Here is a 17,285-nt window from a genome sequence, read left to right as displayed (position 1 = left end):
ATGCCCCACTCTGGTCACATTGTATTACCCATTCAGCTCTCCCGTGCATACCTAACCAGCCAGCAGCGTGCACTTCCTATTGCCAAAAGACTTCCTACCCCCAAAGACTGCATAGAATCCTTGCACTGCAGACATCAGAAGTGAGACAATAACTGGCACAGTTACTAGACAAATATCTCCCCCTTTCTATTCACACACACACACACACACACACGACTCAGGATTGGTACCATGGTCCATCAGCTACAAGACAGAATGAAAGAAAGCCTCCACCACTTGTGCTAATAGACAAATCGCTGAACTAGCCTGGGTAAGGTGAGGCAATGTGATATCAGACATGGATGATGCAGAATTTTATGTAAAACAAGAATCCTTACTCTGATATTTCTATTCCCTCCTAGAGAAAACCCAAGGTGGGGTTACTTCCCTAGAACTACAGTAACATGTGCAGCTCCAGCAAAAGGTTAGAGAAAGGAAGATCAACATAAAGCTGACAGGAAACTCAAGGATCAGCATTTATCCCCAAAAGAGCAAACAGTCTTTAATATACAATATTCATGGGAGTAGCTTGGGTCCAATCCTATTATTATATTGCAGTAGCAGTCATGGGCCAGGACCTCATTGTGCTGGGTACTCTACAAACACAGAACAAAAAGACAGTCCCTACTAACTGCTTTATGTTCTGACGTGCTCCCTTGGGAAATACTCGTTTTTAAGTCAAGGCTGAACCATTTATTTGCATCCTGGATCCAGTATATTAATTTTAAAAAGCATTATGGAATTTTCCTCCACCCTTCCCAAACATTCTTAAATTTCGAAAGGCAAAAGGAATTGGCAACTGACATTTTTTTTTTCAGGTTAATCCACCCGCTAATGAAAAAGAACAAAGTCAGTTTGGGTCATGGGCCTTGGTCATATACGGCTATTGTTTGCAGCCTACGAACACATCCTCTTGTGCTGTGATCTTGTGCAATGTCACAAGCTGATCAAAGCTGTAGTACATTAATGGGGGATTTCCAAGAAAAACCCAGATACATCAGAAAATAGTGTTGGGGATTTAATTGTTGGTAAAAGGCATGCCAGTATTCAGCTAATAGGCCAGTACAGAATTAAATGTATTGTGCTGCTCTGGGATGAGACATCAAGCAAACATCTGAATAATTCTATTAATTAAAGATCAAATCCCAAGGTATTTTTGTATATAAGTGGGGCTGTTACCCTGGTGTCCTGGCCAAATGCTAGCTCACATAAATGTCTTCTCTTCTACATTGTGTTCCTATGAGCTTTTAGAGACAGATGTGGTGTAATGCCATAGACCAATGGTGAAACGCCATAGACCAGTGGTGCCCAAACTTTTCCTGTCATGCCCCCCATTACCAGTAATAGAATCTGTCTGCACCCCCCTCCATTATTGCACAGCCATGGCTTTTTTGGCAGATGGGCTTGGGCTGATGGTGGAGCTGGGGGCAGAACTGGGTATAGGGGAAGAGCTGGGCTAGAGGCAGAGCTGGCCTGGGGGTGAAGAGGGAATGAGGGCAGAGCTGGGATGGGGGTGGAACGGAGGCAGTGTGGAGCTGTGGCTCAGAGGTGGTTTGGGGGTGGAGTGGGGCTGGGTGGCGCTCCCTCTCCACCCTCCGTGGCAGCTGGCCCAGACCCCGCTACATGCCCCTCCGAATGTTCCTCCATATCCCCCTTGTAGGGCGCACCCCAGTTTGGTGACAACTGCCTTAGAGATGCCTGTGTTTCAGTGATAGGCCTTAAATAAAGTTTGTAAAAGTACATTGAGTTCCTTTGATGAAGGAAACAATTAAAAAATACTGTTATTGTTATTAGAATTTACCTCCACAACTCTCTTGTGTCACTATATAACGGCCTGGACTGGCCCCTTGCTCAAAGGTAAAAATAGCAAATATTTTACTCAGTTCAGGCAAATGACCTTTCTTACCATTTACAAAAATTGTATGTCATTTTTTGCAGAAAAGAGTAAAAAATGCAAAGCAATAAAATAATATATATTCTAGCCCCATTGACTTCAGTGAGGCCATAATTATACACACACACACTTACTATTTTTCAGCACTACTTTTGCACCTACTTTTCATCTAGCTGCCATTAATGGGCACCTCTACCCATTACATTGGTGGGATATCAAAACAGAGGAAGGCCTGATGTATCCCCAGCGCTCCTCCACTTTAATCCTCCACAGTTCAGTCAGCACCCTAAAGCTACATGGAGGTTACTGGTAGAGCTCACCCCCACTGTCCCTCGACTTAGACTTGGCACCGGACATCAAAACTATGTGAGTGAGAAGTTAGCAACTACACTGGTGTGAAATAGTATGTGCTAATAAAAGGGCTTAATTTGGCAAATGGATTTCTGCTGCATCCTGATGTTGTAATGAATACGATCATTGCATTTGCCATTCACCAGAAGGTTTTGATGACTGCAGTCATCGGAACTTTGATATATTTCCCTTAAGTTTTTATTCAGTCAGATTCCTTGAGTGTCTTACTGCACACTTTTGACAAGTACAGCTCTAGATTAACAAACTGCAGTTTTGTTTGACCCTAACTACCATGTAAGCTCCTAGTTTTCTCTAGTCTAAAGTACACTGAAGTATTTTTCTGCTTTCCTGCAGTTTTTAAGTAGATAATAAGTCCCAAAATTTGCCAGCCTTTAGCTGAAAGAACTTGTCACGGTGGTTGGTAGCTAATGAAGATCCCTTTAGTTTATCTTCATCAATTGTCAAATATTTGAGTCCATGAAGTGGTGTGATGAGGTACAAAGACAGATATTTGAAGGGATTTTAACTCATTTGAGCAATTACATGCTTAACTGCCCTGCGATAATCTGTCAGTCTGAGTCTTTTCTACACAGCAGAAGTGGGGAGTATTAGAATAGCTGGATTTAGAGCATAAAGGCCTGGTCTGAATGGAAGAAAGGCAGCAGAGAAATTAATTGCCAGTAACAAACAGCAGGACTGCTTGCAAGTTATATATCACATAGTTACCTACCAGCAGTGATAGAAGCTAGCTGTAAAAATAACATACTGGATTGTGACAAAACAGTCACTGCTATGAAATCAGTGAATACCATGAAGAATTTAAACCGGTGTTAGCTAATTAAGTATACATATATTATGTACAGATTTGTTGTTGATACACTTTTAGCAAAACCCACATATTCCTAATGGCAGTTTAATGATTTTTTAAAAGGGATCAAATAATTTACACACACATGCATAATTTATATAAACACACACATTATATCTATAACATATATATTTAAATATGTATACAGCATACATACAAAGACAGAATCAAACAATTGTGGACAGGAACTGTGAGTGGAGAGAAAAAGGTTGATTGCTTAACATATTGTAGGTTTGTGTTAAAAGAATGAAACACGAGAGTCAGACCTTCCAAGCCTCTGGCTGACAATGGAAGTGAATGATTAGAGGTTGCCCTGCATCCCTTGTTCCCAATAAGGCTGGGAGCAGCAAAGAAAAGAGCCACCAGGGAGCCCATTGCAGCTTTCTAGTCCTTGAATAAGGGCTTCTTCAAGTATCCCAGCTAGGTAGTGCCCCCAAAGGGCTGGTAACGCCAGACAGGGATCATACGGAAGGGACATCCCATTCCTAACTCTGATAATTGAGCACATATATGTGTTGTGTGTTACACACATATCTACACATGTGCACGTGTATACATTTATATACACGCACTCTTCTCACAAAGCATGCTTTTTATGGCGCCAGTGACTTCCTACACTGGCTGTTAAGACGGGAACAGCGTGGCACTGTCATGCTCAGGGATTCCCTACATGAGGTAAATCCCCAGGGTGTCCCTTATACCAGCTCTCCAGCCCCTTTGCAGTAAGGATCTGCTCTGTTCTCCCTAGAGGTCACAAATTTTAATCTTCGTCTTTCAAATGACACCAATAATTCATTACCAGGTGGGTGGATACTGGACTAACAACATTCCTTAGTGATGCTTCAAAATGCGTACAACCAAATCTCTCATTGCTACCTTGGTAACACTGCTCATAAACAAACAAACCATGATTTATATGTAGAGGACCATTTTATTCATATTACCCATGTTAATTATGATGTTTATTTTAGATTTTCAGGCTCTCTGAGGTGCCAGCTCTGAAGAAGCTACTTAGCATACTAGCATTAGGTACAAAGCAAAAGCCTTTCACTTCAGGGACCATGCTTCAATTCTGACCTTAGGTCATAGAGGAAATAAGATAGGTAATCTCAGCTCTGTCTCTAATGACCAGTATTCCACATCACAATGCTACACATGGCTGTCAACCTCTACTCAGAAGAGGCTCAGGACACAGCCAACATGGAGAACTAATTATCCTTCACTCCTGGTGAGCAAGTGGGCAGTCCAGCTCAGCAGGCTGAGATCACTGGTGAGATACTGCAAGCAGGCTAATAAAGTAGAGGAGTGCTATATATGTATGGCAGTGATGTTCAGTGCATGAAGCACTTTATCTGATCTCCATTAATGAGGATTTTATTTTAATCACACTGTACAGCATCAAAGAGAGCAGAGCTCATTTACTCTGTAAGGCTGGCAGCCATCAACTCCTGCCTTTTCATTTTAGGGCACAGAGGCAGGATCCATTCCCTACAGGCCAAATTAAGTCTGGCCCTTCCTGGGGCAGAGAGGGCACTGGGAGTCGCTTCCCTCTCTAGCTTATCTGTAGAAGAGGCAGTCATAAACTGGCTGTAAATGCTGGAGAGCACAGAAGGAGACTCTCCAGCTCTACCAGTAACTTTAGCTGGGCCTGCCAGGGCATGCCTGAATAAGAGAGTGAGATCAAGCCCTCATTCCTTCCCAGCACCTTCAAGAAAGCATGGGAAGAACACACTAGAAAGCAGGTAACACTTTTCTAAGATCTGCTGCTCCTCCCAAACCCCTGGAGCTACTCTACTGTCACTGGGAACAGAAAGTTCTTCCCCTTCAGGAGGCATCAGACTAATTGGCTAATAACCTAATATTTATTGGGCTGCAACAGCTTACAATAATTACAATGTTCAGTAACTAGCTAGACCATGGGGTGAAGATACCTGGCCCAAGAAACACAGCACATGTATAAACAGGTGGGTGTGGTTTCATGGCCATCAGCAGTATTATTAGGCAAGGAGGCTATTTCCTTTGATTTGGTGTGAGCAGGAGTAATACTGAAAAATGCAAACCTCACTCCAAGACACAGAATACAGGCAGTGAAGAGAGAGGATTATTTTTAATAAAGACCTGTATTTTTCTGCACATTACAGTAGCAAAGGAGTTATCCCCCTGAAAAGAAAACATTTAAGAGGCCAATTAGACATTATGCAACCATGCATCAATTGTCAAAAAGATACCTTAATGCAGAGTTTTTGAAGTCAATTATTTGCTTGTACCGTGGGATGATTACCAAGAACTGAACCAACCCCACCTAACATGACTGTTCTCTTTACTGCAGAACTACCCAGAACCTGGAGTTTATATGCCTAGGAAGAAGGTGTGCCCCCTGACCCTCTGTCTGTGGTGTTCTGAGAAATGTAATTTAGGACTCAAGTGGCCATTTTGAGGCAACTTGGTTAAATTAAAGAATATGATTTAGTTTTGTGTCGTGCTGTGTTAGCTGGTCAGTTTGCATTATATATGAATATTTTTCTTCCCTTTCTGAATGAAGAAGCAGCTCTTAACTTTTTTAGGTGAAAGATTATGAGCAAGCTCCTCTTTAAAAAGGGCCTGAGGTGAACAGCTGTAGAACTGAACTCAGGTTCTTCTCGCTCCAGATCAAGCTCAGTAGGGAGGAGGTGCAGTTGGATGACTGGTTCTTGCCATGAGCTTAGGGATCTAATTTCTGGGCATAAAATATCAGGGTTGGAAGGGACCTCAGGAGGTCATCTAGTCCAACCCCCTGCTCAAAGCAGGACCAATCCCCAATTTTTGCCCCAGATCCCTAAATGGCCCCCTCAAGGATTGAACTCACAACACTGGGTTTAGCAGGCCATAGGGATCTTCTTCAGTTGAGTTGTGGCAGATTTCTGATGTATTTTGCTAACTTCCTCTTGTAATTTTTTTTTAACACGAGAAATTTGTGTAGTAAACCTTCCTGGTTCCTTACTGAGACCTACCAACCTTTCACACCCTACTAAAATGCTCAAAGATATCACTTTGAGCTTGTGTCCTTTTTCCTTTAATAGTTAGTCTTTCATAATAGTGGTTTTTCCTTTTCAGGCATGATATTTAGAGGTTATTTCTTCTTACTTTAAGATAGACTTTTTTTAAACAGTTTGTATAGAAAAGAGTCAGCCAAAGTCAGATTATATCAGCTTGTGCTGTGGTACTTCTGTTATTTCATTGTCAGGGGGGACAGATTTCAAGCTGTGAAAGAAAGTTTAGAGAGAGTCAAGTTTGGTGTAACTTATACTGGTTTCCACTCCCCTCACAGAATCCAGTTCAGAGGTGCAAGAGGGAGAAGTTAAAGCAACCTCTAACTCTACACAAAGCCAGAAAAAGAATTGCACATATACCCACCTAGGCTAGAAATAAATTTGCCCCAAGCATTTAAGTAATCCCAATTCAACAGCTGGGTACCAGTTGTAATGAATCCAGGAGCTCCAGACCTTAGATATAATTATTATGTAAAATCTCTCATGGACGTGAACACTAGACTAGAACCCTAAGCTTTTTGCTCCAAAAAGCACAGGCCCTTTCCAGTTGAACTAAAGGAGCATTCGTGTGTTAGCTGCATTAGCAGCTCATCAGCTCTGGGGATCCACCCACAATCAGTCAACGTTACTCATACCAAAAGTAAAGAAGGAATTAAACCTGGGAATTGTCTAATGTACAGGGTGGCTGAACTATTTGTGTTATAGGCTCCGTTACCTTGAATTCCTTTCCTATTAAACTTTCACTTTATGGCTTCACCTGCATCTGTGATGTGCAGTCTCATATTAATTCTAAGGGTGTAAAAATATATATAAGTTTCACAGGCACTCACTGAAACACAACCCGGCTGGCTGGCAGCTATTAGAGAGCATAAAATCTATATGCCTGAGGTTACTTTTGTCCATTGGTCATGTTGCCACAGCTGACCATGTGTGCTCCCTTACATATTATACCTATTCATTGATGGGAGCTGCCATTTAGTGGATTCTGATAACTATGGACTCAGTGTAATCAAGGTCATATTAAGGCACAGGCCTGTACTGCCTGGGCCCTCAGCTCCTGGAGTGACGTGAAAAGGGCAGAACCTTGGCCTGCATTTAAAAATAAAGTAAGTTTCTAGCCCAAATGATGGTGAGAAAAAATGTGACAAGGGTAACTGATGGTGGAGCTGTGATGAAGTTCTTTATGTTTTCTCTAAATACGGTGTGTGTGCCTCAGTTTCCCCTATGTGTTACTCGAGTATCTAGGTGGCGGGATAAGGGGGTGTGACCATTGCAGAGACGCGTGAAGGGCAGGTGTGACTGCTGACTGACTATCTGGGCACAGAGAGTGGCTGACTCTTCGTATCCTGGCAACTGATGGCTGGAGCTCATCCCCTGCAAGGAGCCAACTGAAGGTGTTGGAGAACAAATATCAGGTGCCCTATTTGCCTAGGAAAGAAACAAAAGATGGAGGAGGGGCAACAGAGGTGTCTGAGACTGGGCTGCTAGAAGCAAATCAGTCTCCTGGTTTGGAACTCAGTAGGGAGGGCCCTGGGCTCTGGATTCCCCCACCCCCACCACCCATGATGGACGGTACTAAATGTTCCTGATTTCTGTGCTAACAAGATTTGCTCTACACTGTGTTCCCAATGACTAATAAACCCTTCTGTTTTACAGCTCTGGCTGAAAGTCGCTTCTGATTGCAAATTTGTGGTGCACGGCCCCTTTGGGAACATGTAAGGCTTCCCCAGGTGTCCCATCCAGGTGGAGTCACTGCAGGGAGCTCAGTGTGTCAACAGGGGTGCTAAACGTTCCGCGGTCAGACCCAGGAAGTGCTGAAGCTGAGGAGGCTTCTTGCCCTGGTGAAAGTGTGCCCTGAGGGGAGACACACTGCACTAGAGTCCTGTCTGAACTTCATTCAGAGTGGTTTCAGAGCACTGGGACTATGACAGGAGTGTTTCAGGGGGAAACAGTAGCTGTTAGAGGGGTGAACTGCTCCACGGATCTTAGTGAAGTGTTCACTCCAAGACCACATTGCTGTAGGGCCCCGCTAATAAACCCCTGCAGAGAACTCTGTGTGTGACAGAGGAGTTCAGTAGGGTCATCCCAGCCCACCCAAGTAGATACACCCCGATGCTAGAATATGTACTGGGGGCCCCTGAGGCCACTCCTGCAAAACCCAGGGGAAGAGACCCCTGTTGCTCCTAGGGGTTTCGATGGAGTCTCTCTAAGAGGGCCCCCCTCCTGCTTCCATGACAGAGGGTGGGAGTGGTGACACAGCACACAGGTGGAGTCATGAAAGGGAAAGTAGAAGAGGTCTCATGATGTGATGTGCTTAGGTTACCAGACTGTCTCAATTCGACCCCAGATCTGACGCACACTGTGTCTCAGTGTCAGGACCATGAGAGACTTCTGTAGGTCTCAGCAGTTATCAGCTGAAACTGTTTTTCCCATGTTTTAAGTGCTTCTGCAGAGGAGGGACTTCCTGCAGAAGACAAGTCATTTGCAATCTGTGCAGATTCCCACCTCAACATAGGTCCAAATCAAACTGTCAGACCAGCAGCTGGGTAGGCACTGATATCAACAGCAAAGTTCCCATTGACTTCAGTGTAATCAGGATGGGCTCATTAACTGAATCGTTAGACCAAAGACTAGATAACTAGCATAGCAGAAATAACCACCAGTTACGTTTTTTTTCTGAGCACGTGTTTTTTTATGAGCATGATTGGCACTGACAAAAAATACAAATTTTTAGTACCAGCATCACGTCTGCCCTCCCTATGGAGCAGTCATGGAAATCTACAACGGAAATTCTAGAGAAGATCACTCCTTCCAAAGTAAATGGCTGCAGAGGATCTTTAGAGTACAATGGAAAGAGTTTCTTGCAATATTAGAACTTCTATGGAGAGCAAACCAATCTAATGTGCCAAATAAGAGAAAATGACAATGATCAACATATTTAGGACATGCTTTAAGGATGCCACCCATATGACCGCCACTGCAAGTGATAATATGGACACAACCTGGACAGAGAAAAAGGGAGTAACCTAGAGAAACTTTATGTAGAATAGAGAAAGAAGCCAAATCCACCAACTCAGAAGCCAGCACAAGACCAAAATAAATGGAAGAAGCTGGTGGACATCCTGTGCACCTGAGCATGTGGAAGGATAAACAAGTTCCAGCCAGAAAATGCATACAGATGCCGATCCTTGAATCAGGCTTGTAGTTTTATGTTTTGTGACATTTGGCTCGGGTAACTTCCAAACCCAAAACACTCCTTTTACAACTTAATCAGTCCTTGTCAGCCTGATGTTCAGGTACTTAATTTTTTTGCTGTATAGTGGGTAAAAACCTTTCCCCACTGAAGTCAATAGGAGTTTTGCCATTGACTTCAATGAGACCAAGATTTCATCCCAGCTCTTTTGTTTAAAGTTTTCTGCCTTATAGGTCAGGGCTTAATGACATGAGACTAGGAGGACCTAGAGGTGTTATCATGAAGGCTTCCAACTTTGTTTTTGCCTCACATGCTGACTCCCCATGAAATGGACAACAGGCTACAGCCACACATAAAACAGGCTACAGCCACACACTCTCTTGATGACCACTATTGTCTCATCATTTCCTTATACTCCCCCATTGCTCTGTCTGTATCCATCTGTTGTCTCGTGCCTTATATTTAGGTTGTAAGCAGGAACTCTTTTAGTTCTGTCTTTGTTCAGCACCTAGCACAATGGGCTCCTGGTCCATGATTGGGGCTCTTAGGTGCTACATCAGGGATCGGCAACCTTTGGCATGCGGCCTCTCAGCGTAAGCTGGGCCGGTTTGTTTACCTGCAGTGTCTGCAGGTTTGGCCGATCGCGACTCCAACTGGCCGCAGTTCACCGTCCCAGGCCAATGGGGGCTGCAGGGAGCGGCATGGGCTGAGGGATGTGCTGGCTACACTTCCCACAGCCCCCCTTGGCCTGGGACGGTGAACTGCGGTCAGTGGGAGCTGTGATCAGCCGAACATGCAGACGCTGCAGGTAAACAAACCGGCCCAGCCCGACAGTAGCTTTCCCTGGCGGGCCGCATGCCAAAGGTTGCCGATTCCTGTGCTACATTAATACAAATAATAAATAATAAGTTTATATGCTATAGCCAATTTTCTGCTTCTAGAACAGTATGATTCAGAACTACTTTTTTGGTTTATACACATCTAAGGGTTGCATACCATTCCGCCTTGATGATTCTTTCCTAGGTGTCCAGCTGGTGATTCTTGCCAACATGCTCAGGGTTTAGCTGATCGCCATACTTGGGGTCGGGAAGGAATTTTCCTCCAGGGCAGATTGGCAGAGGCCCCAGGGGGTTTTCACCTTCCTCTGCAGCATGGGGCACAGGTCACTTGCTGGAGGAATCTTGAAGTCTTTAAACCATGATATGAGGACTCCAAAAGCTCAGACATAGGTTAAGGGTTTATTACAGGAGTGAGTGGGTGAGAGAGATTCTGTGGCCTGCGTTGTGCAGGAGGTCAGACTAGATGATCATAATGGTCCCTTCTGACCTTAAATCTATGAGCTTTACTTTAGGAAATCATTTAACGGAGCCTCTTATTAAAAAAGAGAGTGTGCAAGCAAGCAAGTGCATGCACGAGATGGGAGACTTCAAAATCTATCATCTCCTTTATTTCACAAGCAGAGATAGCCATCTGAAATTCAAATCTGCAAGGAATACAAAAGACTGAAGTTTTGCCTGAAATATATATCGTCTACTTATTAACACCATTCCCCAGGGCTAAGTATTTTTGAGTGTAATAGAAAGTTGTTAATGCGATGAGTATAATTATGATGAGGATTGATTAAGTTGGTAGCCAACGTACAGCAGCTTTATATCTGAGAGCATCATAAAAGAAAACCACATAAACAAGTTGTGGAGTATACTGTACGCAAGGATTGACAACCAACTCCCTAGTGAAGTAACATCAAAGCTAATGCATAGTGTATGCAAAACACCCCACAAACACACAGAAATTAATCTAATTGTTTTAAGGTTTCCATGTTAGAAATTTAAAATCTGAATATATTAGCTGCTGCAAAGGAGAGGAAAGTATTGACAGTTGTAGCTATTCCATGCAATTAAACTCAGATGTGCTCCCTTTTCACACTAGCAGTTGAACAGCTATTCTTGCCTTTGGAATCTTCTTCTAAGTTTAAGAAACACTAAAACAACATGGGAAGAATTCTCTTGCAAACAATTACTGGGCCTGATTCACTATTGATTTCAATGGAGTAATAGCAGTGTAGAATTGGTGAAAGGAAGCGTGGAGTCAGATCCACTGTTTATAAGCTCTTTCTCCTTTCATATCTCCTTTCTGTTTCATATCTACCTGCAGATCCCACACTGGGTCTGACACATGAGCATGTTTTGAAGTTATAACAGTGAATCCAGGTGGCTGAGGTCAAGACAGAAGTCTGAACATTTCATATGCTTGAGTTCCACATCTGTGACATGTACATCTCTGCAGAAACAACTTTTTAACGATTATTTATAGATCATCCTGACTTTGAACTACCAAAAAGCACAATAATTAGCTGCACTGAGTTTTTGAAGTGGAATTACTATAAAGAAATTGGGATGTAGTTGGGCCTGGGAATTACAGATTTGACCCTGCAATGTGCTGTAGATTGTGGCCCCAAAGCAGCAATAAGTGAGTGCTTAATTGTATTCACGAGTCATTTCATTAAAGACAATGGAATGACTCAAGCGCTTAACTTTAAGCATGTACTTAAGTTCTTTGCTGAATCAAGGGCAGAGTGGTTAGCATCATGCAAGATCAAGCCCTATATCATGTAGTGCGTAATATATATTTAGATTGGCGGGAGAGGTTGTATATCAGATATTTTACACAATTGTGGAAGAATCATATTTCTTACACTTTTCCTGATATAAAGCTAGAGACTCAAGTTGCAGAGATCTTAGGTAATTTTTAATTTTGTGAAGAAATATACAGGAATATTATTCTCCTATTTTCATTGTGGTTTATAAGCTCTTACTTTCAAAAATGCAATTAAAATTAAAATAATTAACGAACAGCAGTGTGTAAAAAAATCAGTAGGATACACGGAATAGTAAATACGACTGAATCAGATACAACAGCACTGATAGATAAATGTGGCATATAGAGAGATACAGTCCGCTTCTGCAGTGAAGTGATACTGTCACAATTAGTTCAGTGCTGTTTTAAGAATTTACCAAAAAAAAGACCTTTGGATTTTTCATCTTCAAAGGTTACTGCTAATCAGCATCCAGAGATAGCATATTATAGATGCTTTTTAAAAAAGATATCAGAGCTCTAACTATGAGTACTAACATAGTATCTATCAAAGTCTCATGGTGCCTGCAATTCTGACAAAAGGCACTCCAAAGAACTGGCACATGCCACCTTATTTGCATTTTTGCATCTCATTATGGCCATAATTGCATACCACCACATCAATTCTTCCTTACTATCTCAGAAAACATTATCAGTGACTGAAATAAAAGCTTAAATGTCAACAATTGACGAGCAAGAAAGGCTGACCTTTGAAGGATCTCATTCTTTTGAGAGTTGCCCTGGTATGACTCACTCCTTAACTTTCTGTTTGTGTTTGATAACACCAAAGTAACATAGTTGCTGTAAGGATTGTTTTCGTCTGTTGAAAATAGAGAGGAAGTCAAAGAACTGTAAAAATACAATCCATTTACACTAGCAGTCATCTGGGACTGACTGAACATTTTCAATGACAGTTCTTACAGTCATTGAAACATTAAAGTTAGTGGACATTAACATTAAGCTACAATGGAATTTCTGTGGAATTATATATTACATCTATATTAGAACTAAAATGTGATTAATGTTATGACAATGAACAAAACAATCTTTCTTCCACAAACATGCTAACCGCTTTACATACTGTAACAAGTGTTTGACAATTACAAATAGCTAATCTAAAAACAAGGATAGCCATTCACAGCCATATTACATATACTGCAATATCTACTGGCCTTCATTGGATTGATCTAATATTTTACTATATTCCCCCTTCCTACCATCATTTCATGGCCTCATTTGCTTTGATTTGCATAGCAATTTTGGTGCACGTTTTTCCAAAAAACACTAATCAATTTTAGCTTAAAATAAATTACCCCACCACAGAAATTGCAGCCAGGGTCCAAAAATGCTAATCAATTTTGAAAATCTGCATCATGGCTTGCATCCCAGATTTTTCCATCCAACCCACATCAAAAAGAAATGATAGAAAATTATGTTAACATGTTCAACTGCTTGTTTGCTTGTTTTAGTTGAGGCATTGGTTATGCTTCAATGGCAAACTAATAGCCTGCTTAGAATCTCATCCAGTTTGTGCTACTTTTTATTTTAATGGCAATATGGAGAGGTTGTATAAGGAGATGTCTGACATGGTCCATAGCAAAAGTTTTAGATTTTCTAACAAGAGTATATTTTTATTTCATTTTTGGAAACTATTAGTAAGAAGAAAATTAAACTGTTTGTTTCCCAGCCTCACATTCTCTTGTGGAAGGAATTCATTTCCCTTTATTAGAATTCATTTTAATGAGCTACAGAATTCAACAGATTCTTTAAAAAGAAAGCTGAGATATGTCACCTTTCAAATCCTATGGAAGATCATTAGGATGTTTGAACATTTTACATAAAACAATGGTTTAACTCAGTGTTTTTCATCTGCTTCAGCTCTTTGCTTCATTCAAGTTTTGGGCATTGATTGGGGATTCGATTAGATTCATTTTCAGGCCAAGTTTTGTGTTTCATTTGGTTTGACTTTAAGGCAAACATTTAGGCTGGTTCTTATTTTAGCCAGACCAAATTCACTCATTCCTAATTACTGTCTGTCACAGCTATAGAGCTAGCTACACCTCTGACCCCTCTCTGCATGCATTTCTTCAGGTGTTAGCTGTCTGTCTGTACCTTTCTCAGGGTGGTATCCCGCAATTCTCCCACTCTTAGACTGGATCCCAGGCTACAACATCCTGTGTACCAACCATGATTACTTAGCAGCTGGGTTCAGCTCCCTTTGGGAGCTCGTGACCAGTAGATACAACCGATGACCAGACAGCTCTCTCAGAACAAGATGTAATTTCAACAGCAGGAAGAAAGCATAACATAGGAGAAAAAAAAAAAAAAGAGTTGAACTCAATAAAAGGTCTATCTTACCTGTAGTCCTGGGTAGGTCTATCTGACCCTCAAGCCCTCAACCTCTGGAGTAGGGTTGTCACCTCTGATGCAGTTCAGGTGTTGGTCTGCCCCCAGCAGTCTCTGCTTCAATCACATCCTGTCTTTCAGGTTGGGACCTGTTGTAAGGAGAGCCAAGTAGAGCAGTTGCCCTGCTTCCAGGAGGCACCAAAGTGCTGTACTTTTTTTTTACTTTTTTTCTCTGCTGACTGGCTGGTTTGGATGGAATTACAAATTGTATTATACTATTAGCTACAAGGTGGTGCTATGTGTAACATACAACAGCTATGCCTGCTGGTGCATTAAGGTGTCTTAAAGAGAATGTATCTCTTGGATCTCTCTGGAGTGGAAGCGCTGTAACCTGTCCACATCTGGTAGATGATGGGCAGGGAGGGGTACCAAAAACATTTTCCATCCTGGCTAGCAAAATGGCTGGGGCTGCTCCTGCTTCAGGGACTCACTCCCTGTTTGAGTTCCAGCAGCCCAGCCAGATATTGGAGGTATGCATCAAAGTAGATGGCTCTGCTATATCTCCTATCCCGTGAAGCGTTTGCCAAGAGATGTGAATATCAGATCCAACCCTCTCTTTCCAGGTGTATACCTTGACAAGTGAATTAATTCAGAGTATGCATACAGTAAACATCACAAATCCTGGTCAAGATACAATATTCGTAAATTACTACAGATCAGCCCCACATCCTACATACTGCCAACAGATCTAGAAATAAAATTCTGCTACTGCTCTTCGGCAGTTACAAGCACCATTTTTAAAAGGCCATTTCCAATCCTTGTGTAACTTAGTCTGCTGAAACTCTTTAAACCCTGTTTTCAGGGACATAAACCAACTGCAGCATGTCTGGTCGACACAATGGATCTGTCCTATCAAAATTAAGTGTCTTTTAGAAGAAAATGTCATGGGGAGGGGGGAAATTCTAGCTCCACTGAAGTAAATTGAAAACCTCCCATTGGTTTCAATGGGGCAGGATTTCACCCGTGGTGACTAGGGTCCTGGTTCTGTAATGATATGCTCACAGGCAGATGCTGTGCATCCAGGGTTCTGCTCACATGTATCACACCACAGGATGAGGATATAATATTGCCTGTATAATTTTGCTTTATTCTTACAAATCCCTGATTTCTAAGCACTGAAGAGGAAAGGAAGAAAGATACACTAGATCTCTGTGGCCAGAAAAGTCCTTATGTTGCATTCTACATGATATACTACAGAGCTGATTATTCCTCCAAATCTAACCAAACCAAGCCATTGCACTGAATTGGGTCCTGAGTCTTTTTTTCCTGTTTGCAGAGTGGCATGTACATCTATTGTACTACATAGCAAATCACAAAATGTCCAGCTCTAGACCAGGGCTTTGTGGGAAGGGTCCCTGGGCTGTTTTGAAATGGTCCTCTTTTTAGGGTCATGCTGTGACCCAACTTTATGGCATAAGGAGGAGTAGGGGCCGAGTACCCAGTAGCCATCCCTGAGGAAATAAGTGGGGAGCAGGGAGTCGGGGGAGGGGAATAGGTAGAGACTTGGCTGCACCCCCAGCATCTGCACCATCCTTACACAAAACCAGATGTAAATGCACAATCTGATTTTTAGATTGGTTAGGCTGGATGACAAAGTTCAACAATACGTAACACATCATCTTTCCCACACACATCCTACCAAAAATATTAGTTTCCTATCCTTTTAAATAAGCCCACTTCAATAAGATTTCCCTTTTAAAATCTCCTAGACCTAATTAACATTGTATACTTTGTTTCCTGTTGCAAGAAGAGCTTGGGATAAAGCCCAGCCTCTCATAATAAAATCCCCTACAACAAGATTTTCAGGCCTTGTTTTACATCAATCTGTAAAAACATCTACCTTCATGGATATGATTAACAGTCAAGATGGATCTGTTGCTTGTTGCACTCACAACTTCCCGTATTTATGAAGATTTTTTTCAATTTATAATAACCACAAAGCATGAAGCATTCCCACATAAAAATAAAATCAATATTCCCTATGAAAAATGGCGTTGGAAATACTTAAAACAATTCTTCAGCTTATGTCCTTTTTGTCCACACATGGAAAATGAATCTTTTTCTTTTTTTAAGTTATGGATTGTTTACTATAAGAACATTTGTCATTGTTGTTCATTGGAAGATAAAATGCTGGAAATGTACAGGGTACTTACTGGACAATTTAACACGCTAGGGTCAGGCACATTCAGACTGTATAGCAGCACAACAAGAGCAGATATTGAAGATGTCTGAATTCCAGATTATGGTTTTCAGAAGACCTGGTGTATTGTTCACCCAGGTTGAAAGCAGATGTATGTTTACATGCTTTAATCTTGGCTCAGATGTGAGCTACCATGTTAACAATTTTGTTGCCCAGGCTGCCCTGGCTTGGGATTTAAATAAAAACAAATTACAGGTCTTAACAGTGATAGATGGACTTCTCTTACATTGATGTAGAGCATTTTTGCCTTAAGATTAAAGGCTTACGCATTTATCTGCATAAACTAACCCCTGGAGTAGGGTACTGCTGACATTTTCCAAGAAAAATGAATATCCTAACTTATTCCAAAGAGAAGACTTGGTATTTGTATGGCCAGAGTGACCTTTGCATGTGCCCTTTCAGATTAGGTGCACTACATGGAAAATTGCGCTCTTACAGTACTCCATAAATCATACCTACCAATTTTCTTTAAAGGGGTATGTAAATATCAGTGTACCAGGTGGGTAAACAACACTAACCTCATACAAATGGCTTGAAAATTGAAGAAAAGCACCTTATTTTGCTGCTGAAATTGCTTTTGAAGCCCAGCATCATGGCTTGGGTTGTAGAATGCATGAAATGATTTGTGCACTGGGAATAGAAAATGGGTTGATGATAACTACACTCGACAC

This window comes from Lepidochelys olivacea (genome assembly GCF_965140295.1).
Source record: "Lepidochelys olivacea isolate rLepOli2 genome assembly, chromosome: 10".
NCBI classification, from domain to species: domain Eukaryota; kingdom Metazoa; phylum Chordata; order Testudines; family Cheloniidae; genus Lepidochelys; species Lepidochelys olivacea.
The sequence above is the reverse complement of the archived record's forward strand: the minus strand, read 5'-3'. Positions refer to the sequence as shown.